This window comes from Anolis sagrei, chromosome 6 (genome assembly GCF_037176765.1).
Source record: "Anolis sagrei isolate rAnoSag1 chromosome 6, rAnoSag1.mat, whole genome shotgun sequence".
NCBI classification, from domain to species: domain Eukaryota; kingdom Metazoa; phylum Chordata; class Lepidosauria; order Squamata; family Dactyloidae; genus Anolis; species Anolis sagrei.
Genome location: NC_090026.1, coordinates 19,360,271 through 19,372,681, shown reverse-complemented (window position 1 = coordinate 19,372,681; position 12,411 = coordinate 19,360,271). Strand labels below are relative to the sequence as shown.

General features: G+C 44.2%; 1 protein-coding gene across 2 annotated transcripts in view; it reads right to left on the bottom strand.

The window, feature by feature from the left end:
* Positions 1–8,787, bottom strand: part of ODAD1 (outer dynein arm docking complex subunit 1) — a 53,382-nt gene extending 44,595 nt beyond the window's left edge. For both annotated transcript variants that reach the window (XM_060780414.2, XM_067469871.1), the window contains exons 1-2: positions 8,712–8,787; positions 919–1,195 (exon numbers count right to left, since the gene is read on the bottom strand). The gene's annotated coding sequence lies outside the window, so the exon portion shown is untranslated. The remainder of the gene's footprint in view (positions 1–918; positions 1,196–8,711) is intronic.
* Between the last annotated feature and the right edge of the window lie 3,624 nt (positions 8,788–12,411).

The following is a 12,411-nucleotide window of genomic DNA, read 5'->3' as shown; positions in this document are numbered from 1 at the left end:
GTCCAGGTTTGGTTCAATTCCATTGTTGGTGGAGTTCAGAAAGCTCTTTGATTGTAGGTGAACTATACATCCCAGCAACTAAAACTCCCAGAGGACAAAATCACACACACACATACCCTTAAAAAACCCCATCAGTATTCCAATTTGGGCGTATTGGGTATTTGTGCCAAATTTGGTCCAGTGAATGAAAATACATCCTGCATATCAGATATTTACATTGCGATTCATAACAAGAGTAAAATGACAGTTATGAAGTAGCAACGAAAATAATATTATGGTTGAGGGTCACCACAACATGAGGAACTGTATTAAGGGGTCGCAGCATTAGGCAGGTTGAGAAACACTGACATAGAGCATGTCCTATGGATGTGAGCAAAGCACATCAGCAGAGCACTATGAAATTTCAAAATAAAGTAGTGTACTCTATATCATTTCCAGCATTTCACTTTAATAGTCAATTTGCTATGTCATGGATTATCTGCAAGCCAGCCCAAGTTTACTATTGAACTAAAACTGTTGCTAAATTAATGTTGTATCTGGTTCTACTATCTACCCAAAATGCTTAGCACCTAGAACCTAAACACGTGCATTATTAAAAATTATTCATTGTATCCCATTCTTCCTCTAGGATCTGTGCCCTGTTGAAGTCTCTGAAGCACCAAAATATGATGATCCCACCCACAACTAAACAATAATGCATTTCCTAAACTTTTTCAAACTCCCACCCAACTCCTCCCATATCTTCTATATACATTTCCAACACAGAACTCAACTGTACCCAAGCCTCCCATAAAACTGCATGCCTTTGAACCTACATCTGAAACCTTTTTGTGCAAATTTATTAAAAGTTCAATTGTTCCAGCTTCTACAACCTGAATTAAAAGACCAATATCCATTCCTAAAGCAGTTAAAAGGTACCTTAATCTGTACTGGAGAAACTCTTATGATAGATGACTGTGTTTAGGCAGGCTGTTTTTCGGTATGCACTGGTGAAAACAGCCTCTTGGTGTCCCTTGCCAACATCAGCTGTTGCCTTTGTCAACTCAGTTGTTAGCAACTATCTCCAAGAAATTGGTCTCCACCAATCCTGATGAGAGAGGGAAAGGAAGGGAGGGTGGGAGCAGAGGGGAAAAAGAGCACAGGATGCACACAAGTGAATCCAGAAGCAGCAGGATTCCTAGATCTGGGCCAGGAGCTGAAAAACAGACATAATGTGTATTACTCCAAAGAAAGGAAGGCGGAGCCTATATTACAGTTCAAAGAAATATCAGTATCCAAAAGGATCTTGTAGCATCTTAGAGACTAACTGGATAAAATGAAGTTAGCAACCTAAGATTGCTCTAAACTGTGGAATTAATACAGTTTTACACCATTTTAACAGCCATGGGATACCATGGAATATTGGGATTTGTAGTTTGGTGAGGGACCAGCAGTCTTTGGCAGAGAAAGCTACAGACCTTCTAAAACAGGTATGGGCAAACGTGGGCCCTCCATGTGTTTTGAACTTCAACTCCCGCAATTCCCAACAGCCCCCTTCCTTTTCCCCTCCAGTTGCTTATTGGAGCTCACAATGGGTCTGAACAGAGTGGTACTTATGGATTTTTGGGAGTCCCTAAAGCCTAGAAGGGAATACTTTTGATCCTCACTACTCTGAATCTCTTTTCCACCAATGCACACAACAGCTAACACTTCATGCACTTTCTATTATAACCATTTGGGACCTCTGTTGTAATTGGAAGATTATTTCTCAGTATCTTTAGAGCAGATGTTCTCAAATTGTGCTCCATGGAGCCCATAGGGCTCTGCAGATGCCCCGTGGCTCTTCTGTTCCTCCCTGCATGTGAAGTCCATGTGGCCTGGAGAAGCCTCCACACCGCCTGGAGAGGCCTCTTCCAAGGCTATGCGGCTTAGAGAGGCCTTTGCGCACCCTAGAGAGGCCTTTGTGTGGCTGCAAGAGGCCTCTACCGTGGCCCTGCAGACTGGAAAGGCATTAGCCATGGCTGCAAGAGGTCTTAACCATGGCCTGGAAAGTCCCGCATTGCCACTGCTGCCATGGCCTGCATGATCTCCCTTACATGGCAGAATGAGGCAGGACTTGATGGCCCCTAGGTTTCCTATTTTTATTATTCTTACTATTATTATTACAGAGGCTGGGTGGCCATCTATTGGGAGTGTTTTGATTGTGCTTGTGCTGCAGAATGGGGTAGGACTGGATGGCCCCTGTGGTTTCAGCTATATTATTATTATTATTATTATTATTATTATTATTATTATTACAGTCAAACTACTCTGTTGGGAGTAGTTTGACTGCTTTTACTGCATGGCAGAATGGGATGGGACTGGGTAGCTCGTGCTGGTTGCTATTATTATTATTATTATTATTATTATTATTATTTATTATGAAGCAGAGGTTGGGTGGCCATCTGTTGGGGGTGCTTTGATTGTGCTTTTGCTGCATAGCAGAAGCAGGTTGGACTGGATCGCCCATGGGCCCTTCCACGGAAAATATATTAAGTTTATGTTGGATAAAATCGTTCTTAATTTTAAATATTGTATTGTTCTTTCTTTTTTGCACTACAAACAAGATATGTGCAGTGTGCATAGGAATTTGTTCTTTTTTTCAGTTGGTTTACACAAACATTCTCCATCTATGCATTGTCAAAGGCTTTTATGGCTGGAATCACTGGGTTGCTGTGAGTTTTCCAGGCTGTATGGCATGTTCCAGAAGCATTCTCTCCTGACATTTTGCCTGCATCTAGATGCTTCTGGAACATGGCCATACAGCCCAGAAACCTCACAGTAACCCATTCTCCATCTGGCCCACCTGTCAAACTTTAAAATGCAATGTGGCCCCTGTGTCCAAAAGATTCTTGAGGCTCCATGAGAAACGTTTCCTTCCAAAAGGACTCCACAGCTTTAAAAGTTTGAGAACCCCTGCTTTAGAGAAATACTTGCAGCAGCGGTAAACCATATTTGTTGCTATGTTTTGTCATCTAAAATCATTATCCGTAGGTTGTGTTCTGCCTCCCCATTCCTGTCCCTCTGCTACAACAGCTGCTGCTGCTTCTTTAACAGTCTTTTCACGACCACCTTGTCTTCAGCTAACCTTTCTTCTGCTGCCAATATGACTTTTCCACATACAATATTCATTGCTTATTTCGGATGACTCTGCCGTGCCTTGTACAGACCCAAGAGCCACACTGATTTTATATTCTGTGTAGAGCGCATTTTGGGTCCCCATAACAACAGCCTGACAACATAGAAATTTAACATTTTCCATACCACCTGTTGCCAAAAGCATTTCACTTGCTGCATTTCTGTATTCCAAAGGCTATTAGTTAAAAACACAAGAATACAGCAGCTCTACCTAGCATGCATTGTCAGAAGGACTAATAATGGTGCATCTACATTTTAGAATTAATGCAGTTTAAGCATCACTTTCAAGTCTATGGAATCCAGGCATTTGTACTTTAGTGAGGCACCAGCACTCTTTGGCAGAGAAGGCTAAAGACTTTGGAAACTATAACTCGCATGTTTCCACAGCACTGATACCAATAAAGTGGTGTCAAACTGCATTAATTCTACAGTATAGCTGTGCCCAGTCAATCCTCACTTGAACCCTAAATTTGCTCATGAATTATTGCTCCAACATTGCCAAACATTGAGGAAATAAAAATGCTGGGTACTAACCAAGTGGGAGTCATAAGAATTTGTGACATTGTTTTTAAAATCATGCTAAAATCCCATGGTGTTGAGAAGACGTAGTTTTAAATGGGATTTTCATTTATGTTTCCAGTGATTGTAAGTCCCATATGTCTTGATTCACAGAGACCTTTGACTGCAAAAATGCTGATGTTTGGAGAAAGAGCTGCCACAGGGAGGTAACTACGCTCAAGGATGAATTCATCAGGGTAAAACTGGCTAGAGATAGTACTCCCTAATTTTCCCAGCTGCTTGAAGTTTGTGCTTGAAATAGGAAAGGAGATAAGACCGACTCATAAACACTTTCCAATTAAGTGCTCAGGGCCAGAGACATGAAAAGTGCCATTGTTAGCTACCACCTGTTTGCATTCTTGCTTGTTAGAATCATAAAGAGCCAATGAAAATCTGTATTAATCAACTTAGACTAATGGGATAATTTATTACTGCATTTCTCAAATTAGGGGTTGGGACCCCTGGGAAGGTCGGAAGGGGGTGTCAGAGGGGTCACCAAAGACCATCAGAAGTTACAGTATTTTCTGTTGATCATGGGGGTCCTGTATGGAAAGTTTGGTCCAATTCTATCGTTGGTGGGGTTCAGAATGCTCTTTGATTGTAGATGAACTATAAATCCCAGCAATTACAACTCCTGTCAAGTCAATTTCCCCCAAACTTCACCAGTGTTCACATTTGGGCATATTGAGTATTCGTGCCATGTTTGGTCCAGATCCCTCATTCTTTGAGTCCACAGTACTCTCTGGATGTAGGAGAACTACAATTCCAAAACTCAAGGTCAATGCCCACTAAACCCTTCCAGTATTTTCTGTTGGTCATGGGACCTCTGTGTGCCAAGTTTGATTTAATTCCATCGTTGGTGGAGTTCAGAATGCTCTTTGATTGTAGGTGAACTATAAATCCCAGCATCTACAACTCTCAAATGACAAGTTTTTACCATCCTCCTAAAGGACAGGAGGGAGGGGGCCGACCTCATCTCACCAGGAAGGGAGTTCCATAGCCAGGGGGCAATCACCGAGAAGGCCCTGTCTCTCATCCCCACCAATTGTGCCTGTGACAATGGCGGGACGGAAAGCAGGGCCTCCCCGGAGGATCTTAATTTCCGTGATGGTTCATAGGGGGAGATGCGTTCGGACAGGTAATTTGGGCCGGGGCCGTTTAGGGCTTTATAGGCCAAAGCCAGCACTTTGAATTGTGCCCGGTAGCAAACTAGCAGCCGGTGGAGCTGGTGTAACATGGTAGTTGTATGCTCCCTGTATGCCGGCCCCAGTTATTAACCTGGCTGCCTCTCATTGGACTATTTGAAGCCTTTGTCTTCAGCTCCAGCTCCCCATGCCGGGACATGAAAGAAGCCTCCCACAAAGATGGTAAAACATCAAACATCCGGGCATCCCCTGAGCAACGTCCTGGCAGACGGCCAATTATCTCACACCAGAAGCAACTTGCAGTTTCTCAAGTTGCTCTTGATACACACACACACAAAATCAGATCAGTCATATGGCGTTTCTAGTCATATCAAGGGCTTAGGAACTTAAACTGTTCTTACTATGATCACCTTAATGGATATCCCATTTTCATTTCTTATTTACAGCTCTTTGAAGCAGATACCCCCATCAGCCCACCTTGGTTGGGATTGAATGTTTACTTTTAAGCTTTTTTGTATTTATATTTGAATTATTGTATGTTTACTTTTAAGCTTTTTTTTATCGTATTTCTATTTGAATTACGTCTAAGCTTTTTATTGTATTTATATTCAAATTATTATGTCATGCTTATTATAGTATGTTTGAATTGATATGTTAATTGTTTAAATTGATACGTTATGTGTATTATTATATGTGTAATGCGGCATCGTATGCCATGGATTGTAAGCCGCCCCGAGTCCTCCAATGAGGTGAGAAGGGCGGGGTATCTATATATATAAATTTGTTAGGGGCATCCAACGAGGAAACAAAACTCAAAAACCCCCCAACGAAACTTAACCAAAATTCCCATGCCCATAACACAACCCACAAGGTACAAACATACCTACTCAAAATGAGAAACAACACAACAACACACTCACAAAACGGCAAAACAACAAAACTCAAAAATCCCCCAACGAAACTTAACCAAAATCCCCGTACCCATAACACAACCCACAAGGTATAAACATATCTACTCAAAATGAAAAACAACACAACAACACACTCACAAAACGGCAAAACAACAAAACTCAAAAATCCCCCAACAAAACTTAACTAAAATCCCCGTGCCCATAACACAACCCACAAGGTACAAACATATCTACTCAAAATGAAAAACAACACAACACACTCACAAAACGGCAAAACAACTGAGCATGCGCATTGGCGCCCAGCCGCAAGTTCCATCGCGCGCGCACATGGCCTTCCGGCCAACGTTCCCTCTGCGGAAACCATGCCCACTCCAAGCCCCGCCGCGCCGCTTCCCACACACACACACCCCCTGCCGCACACACACACGCAACCCCACGCTCCATCACTCCCCCACCGCCGCACACACACACGCAACCCCACGCTCCATCACTCCCCCACCGCCGCACACACACGCAACCCCACGCTCCATCACTCCCCCACCGCCGCACACACACGCAACCCCACTCCCCCCACCGCCGCACACACACACGCAACCCCAGGCTCCATCACTCCCCCCGCCGCCGCACACACACACGCAACCCCACGCTCCATCACTCTCCTGCCCCAATCTTACCTCCTTTTACTTCAGGCCACCTCCAAACCCCACCCCGCCCCTTCCCGCCCTGTCAAAATCTAGGAAAGACAGGAAGGAAGGAAAGAAGGAAGAAAGAGAAAGGGAGGTAAAGAAAAAGGGGGAAGGAAGGAAAGTTAGAGGAAGAAGAAAAGGAAAGAAAGGGAAAGATGGAAGGAAAGAAAAGAGAGACAGCAGAAGAGAAAGAAAAAGGGGGAAGGAAGGAAAGAGATAGAGAAAGAAGAGGAGAAGGAAAGATGGGAAGGAAGGAAGGAAGGAAGGAAGGAGGGAGGGAGGGAGGGAGGGAGGGAAAGAAGGAGAGAAAGAGGGAAGATTGGCCACAGCAACACGTGGCGGGTAAAGGTTGTTATTTCTATGATTATGATGATGCTATTATTATTCCTCTGAGACCCTTTTAGGGGGAATGGGAGAGGTGTCAGGTCCCAGAGGCAATGCATTGCATTATTGTTATTGTTATGATGGTGGTGAAATAAAAGGAAATAAAAAGAGAAAGAAGGAAGCAAACAGGGAGGGAAGAAAGGCAAATGAAGGAAGGGGGAGGGAATGAAGGAAAGAGAGAAGGATGAAACCAAGTAGTGAAACAAGGAAAGAAAGAAAGAGGTAGAGAAGGAAGAAAGGAGAGAAAGGGGGAGGAAAAGGGGGAAGGAATAGGTAGGGACCTCTCTTTCGTAATAGTCCAGATATCTACCTCAACTTTGATAAGTTTTACTATAGGCCACAGCAACGCGTGGCAGGGCACAGCTAGTAAATCTATATAAATAAAAATGTAATGTTCGTTTGTGGTATTCACAGAACTCAACAACCAGTGGGCGAACTGACACCAAATTTGGACAGCATACACCTAACAACCCAATGTATGTTCGTCACTCTTTTTTTTTTTTTTCATCATTTGGGAGTTGTAGTTCTTGGGATTTATAGTTCACCTACAATCAAAGAGCATTCTGAACTCCACCAATGATGGAATTGAACCAAAGGACTCCCATGACCAACAGAAAACACTAGAAGGGTTTGGTAGGCTCTGACCTTGAGTTTGGGAGTTGTAGCACACCTACATCCAGAGAGCAGTGTGGACTCAAAGAATGGTGGATTTGGACCAAACTTAGCACGAATATTCCATATGCCCAACTAGGAACACAGATGGAGTTTGCAGGGGGAATAGACCTTGACATTTGGGAGTTGTAGTTACTGGGATTTATAGTTCACCTACAATCAAAGAGCATTCTGAAGCCCATGAATGATAGAATTGAGGCAAACTTCCCACACAGAACCCCTATGACCAATAGAAAATACTTAAGGCTATTCCAGTCCAACTCCCTTCACCAGGGCAAGAAAACGCAATCAAATATGTTTACCCACAAGCATAAAGAAATTACATATATTAGAATCCAACACTTTCTCATTACTTTATTGTCCAGATCACCAGACTGGGCCACAGCAACGCGTGGCAGGGGACAGCTAGTGTAGAATAATAATAATAATAATAATAATAATAATAAAAGGTTTGCAAAGCTCCATGCAAATATGGGGCTCAACTACATTGCTAGAATGTATTGTCGAAGGCTTTCATGGCTGGAATCAATAGGTTCTTGTAGGGTTTTTCGGGCTATAGGGCCATGTTCTAGAGGCATTTCTCCTGACGTTTCGCCTGCATCTATGGCAAGCATCCTCAGAGGTAGTGAGGTCTGTTGGAAATAGGAAAATGGGTTTATATATCTGTGGAATGACTGGGGTGGGGCAAAGAGCTCTTCTCTGCTGGAGCTAGGTGTGAATGTTTCAACTGACCACCTTCATTAGCATTTGAATGCCTAGCTGAGCCTGGGGGAATCTTTTGTTGAGAGGTGTTAAGATGTGCCTGGTTGTTTCCTCTCTGCTGTTTTGCTGTTGTAATTTTAGAGTTTTTTAATACTGGTAGTCAGATTTTGTTCATTTTCATGGTCTCTTCCTTTCTGTTGAAATTGTCCACATGCTTGTGGATTTCAATGGCTTCTCTGTGTAGTCTGACATGGTGGTTGCTAGAGTTGCTACAATTGGTTGCTATAGTTAGCAGCCAAGACCTTTTGAATGTATGCTTTTGGGAGGCTCTTCTGGAGTCCTGTGAAGTTATAATCAGCGCTATTACCAAATCCTATCAGCTTCCAACTATTCCCCTTGCACTCCCTTCAACTCTCCCCCATTAGATGGCCCTTTAGCTAAAATTCAAACTCCCAAAAGCCCCTAAGCCACGCCCCTGCCTTTACCTCCAGACCTACCTTCCTACTGCGCATGTGCGAACCTAACGGCTCGTTGATATCCCTTCTCTTCTCGCCTCTTCCCCCTCACCGCCTGTGGAGCGGACATGCGCACTACGAGGCTCCCTAGTTGTAAGACGCGAGGGAGTTGCCATAGCAACGTTCCATCACCAAACCGCCGCGCATAACCATGTTTGTCTCTCGCCTGCTGGTTTCCATGGAAACCGTTTTCAAAACGGAAGCTGGGAAGAAAGGAGGAGGAGGGGGGGTTCATCATGGGGCGCCTGAGGAAGGAAAAGGGGAGGGAAAACCCACACATTGTTTATTATTATTATTGTTATTATGCCATTTTCTTCTCTCAAATGAATCTCTCAACGACCCACAGCGTTAAAAACAGTACACATTACAGTATAACCCAGATAATGTCCACATTATTTGGATTATATGAGTCTACACCAGGCCTGGGCCCTATAGGTGTTTTGGACTCCAACTCCCATCATTCCTAACCGCCTCAGGCCCCTTCCTTTTCCCCCTCAGCCGCTTAAGCGGCTGAGGGGGAAAAGGAAAGGGCCTGAGGCGGTTAGGAATGATGGGAGTTGGAGTCCAAAACACCTATAGGGCCCAAGTTTGCCTAGGCCTCTCTCCTGAGGAATCTGTATAATGACCAAGTAGCAGCAGTAAGAACCGACCATGGAACAACAGACTGGTTCAAGATTGGGAAAGGCCTACGGCAGGGTTGTATACTCTCCCCTAAACTATTCAACTTGTATGCAGAACATATCATGCGATATGAAGGGCTTGACGAATCCAAGGATGGAGTTAAAAGTGCTGGAAGAAACATTAACCTTAGATATGCAGATGATACCACTTTGATGGCTGAAAGCGAGGAGGAGAGGAGAAGCCTTCAAATCAAGGTGAAAGAAGAAAGTGCAGTTAAACATCAAAAAAACCCAAATTATGTCAACAAGAATGATTGACAACTGGAAAATAGAGGGAGAAAACGTGGAGGCCATGACAGACTTTGTATTTCTAGATGCAAAGATGACTGCAGGCGCAGACTGCAGCCAGGAAATCAGAAGACGCTTACTTCTTGGGAAGAGAGTAATGACCAATCTCAATAAAACAGTGAAGAGTTGAGACATCACACTGGCAACAAAGATCTGCATAGTTAAAGCAATTGTATTCCCCGTAGTAACCTAGTGATGTGAAATCTGGACCATAAGGAAGGCTGAGTGAAGAAAGATAGATGCAGGTGACTGAGTGTCAGCTGCATTAAGATAACTTCTGACCAAAGGTCATGAGTTCGAAGCCAGCCCAGGTCGGAGTGAACTTCCGACCAATTGTGTAGCTTGTTGTCGACCTTTGCAACCCGAAAGACAGTTGCATCTGTCAAGTAGGAAAATTAGGTACCACCTATGTGTGGGGAGGGTAATTTAACTAATTTATGAGGCCATAAAAAAGACTTCCGCCATAAAATGCGGAAGTACTTCATCAGTGTCGTAGATGGACAATGAAAGCAACAGCTCCCCTGGCGGCAGGCATGTAGCCGGGGGGGGGGGGGGGGGCTTGAGGGGCTTCAGCCCCCCCCCCCCCAAATTCTCATGGTTGTTCGCAAAAAGGCCTTACTGGTGCATTATTTAAACTGTTATGTTTATTCATATCATGATCTGATTACCATAATCAATATATCCCATATGCATGGGGGTATTGGGGTAATGATACAAAAGGTTTGCTAGGCTAGACCCTCTTTCACTCAGGCTCAGCCCCCCCCCCCGAAACTCAGCCCCCCCTGAAGCCCCCCCTGAAATTTTTTTAGCGCCCCCCCCCCCCCCCCCCGAAACGAAATCCTGGCTACGGGCCTGCCTGGCGGCCAGAAAAGTGGAATGTTAAATAGCCTCTGACTGTCTGTCTATATGTGTTGTGTGTTTTTGGCATTGAATGTTTGCCATATATGTGTACATTGTAATCCGCCCTGAGTCCCCTGAGGGTGAGAAGGGCGGAATATAAATACTGTAAATAAATAGATGCTTTTGAACTGTGTTGTTGGAGGAAAGTCCTGAGAGTGCCTTGGACCACGAGAGAAGATCCAACCAGTCCATACTTCAGGAAATAAAGCCCAACTGCTCATTGGAGGGAAGGATATTAGAGGCAAAGATGAAGTATTTTGGCCACATAATGAGAAGACAGGAAAACTTAGAGAAGACAATTATGCTGAGGAAAATGGAAGGAAAAAGGAAGAGGGGCCGACCAAGGGCAAGACAAATGGATGGTATCCTTGAAGTGACTGGCTTGACCTTGAAGGTGCTGGGGGAGGTGATGGCTGACAGGGAGCTCTGGCATGGGCTGGTCAATGAGGTGACGTAGAGTCAGATGACTGAACGAATAAACAACAACAGAGTTGAGTCTGAAGCTCCAGTGGCTTTTCTAAGTATTCGTTTTCTAGGGTTCAGTTTGATAATTTGCGGAAACTCCTTCTGTATGCAATAATCAATTTGGGCTTAAGCCGAAATTCTGGCAAGCATTGCAAATGGCTTCCAAGTGTAGTATCTTGCAGTAGATACGTAGGTGACTTTGGAGCCCTATTCTTGACCTGCATGTTCTTCCACAGTGGGGACATCGGTATCCAGGTGGAAGGCGGTCCCAGTCAGGCTTGGCTCCACGCACCTTCCTCTTGGCACATTTCTCCCTTTCGCCCTCAATTCATGCCTCATCGAATTCCACAGCACTGCTGGTTACAGCTGACCTCTAGTTAGAACACTCAAGGGCAAGGGCTTCCCAGTTCTCGGTGTCTATGCCACAGTTTTAAGGTTGGCTTTAAGCCCATCTTTAAATCTCTTTTCCTATCCACAAAGATTCCATTTTCCGTTCTTGAGTTCAGAGTAGAGTAACTGCTTTGGGAGATGGTGATCGGGCATCCGGACAACATGGCTAGTCCTGCCAAGTTGATGGCGAAGGATCATCACTTCAATGCCGGTGGTCTTTGCGTCTTCCAGAACACTGACATTTGTCCATCTGTCTTCCCAAGAGATTTGCAGGATTTTTTGGAGGCAACACTAATGGAATCATTCCAGAAAATGAGTGTGACGTCTGGAGACGGTCCATGTTTCGCAGGCATATAATAGGGTTGGGAGGACAATGGCTTCTTGGACTCCCTACGAATATCACAATCCCCAAACACTCTCTGCTTCATTTGGGAACATGCTGCACTCGCAGAGCTCAGGCGGTGTTGTATTTTGGTGTCAATGTTGACTTCTGTGGAGAGGTGGCTGCCAAGGGAGCAGAAATGGTCAACATTTTCTAATGTTACACCATTAAGCTATAATGAGGGATTGGCTGGTGACTGCTGGAAGAGCACTTTGGTTTTATCGCTGTTCAGTGAGAGGCTGGGCTTCTTCTATGCTTCTGCAAAGATGTTTAGAGTGGCATGTATGTCTTCTTCTGAATGTGCACAGACTACATTATCGTTGGCATATTGGAGTTCTATGACTGATGTTGTTGTGGTTTTGGCTTTCGGTCTGCTTGTCATCTGTCCAATATTTATTTATGTATTTACTATATTTCTATACTTCTATATTTCTATACCACCATTCTCAGCCCGGGGACAACTCATGGCGGTTTACAGAACGGCACAATTCGATGCCCATAACAATATAAAAATAGATAATTTCCACACTGGTGGGAGGTTTCCCATCAACAAGATAAAGTATCATAGCGGTGATGG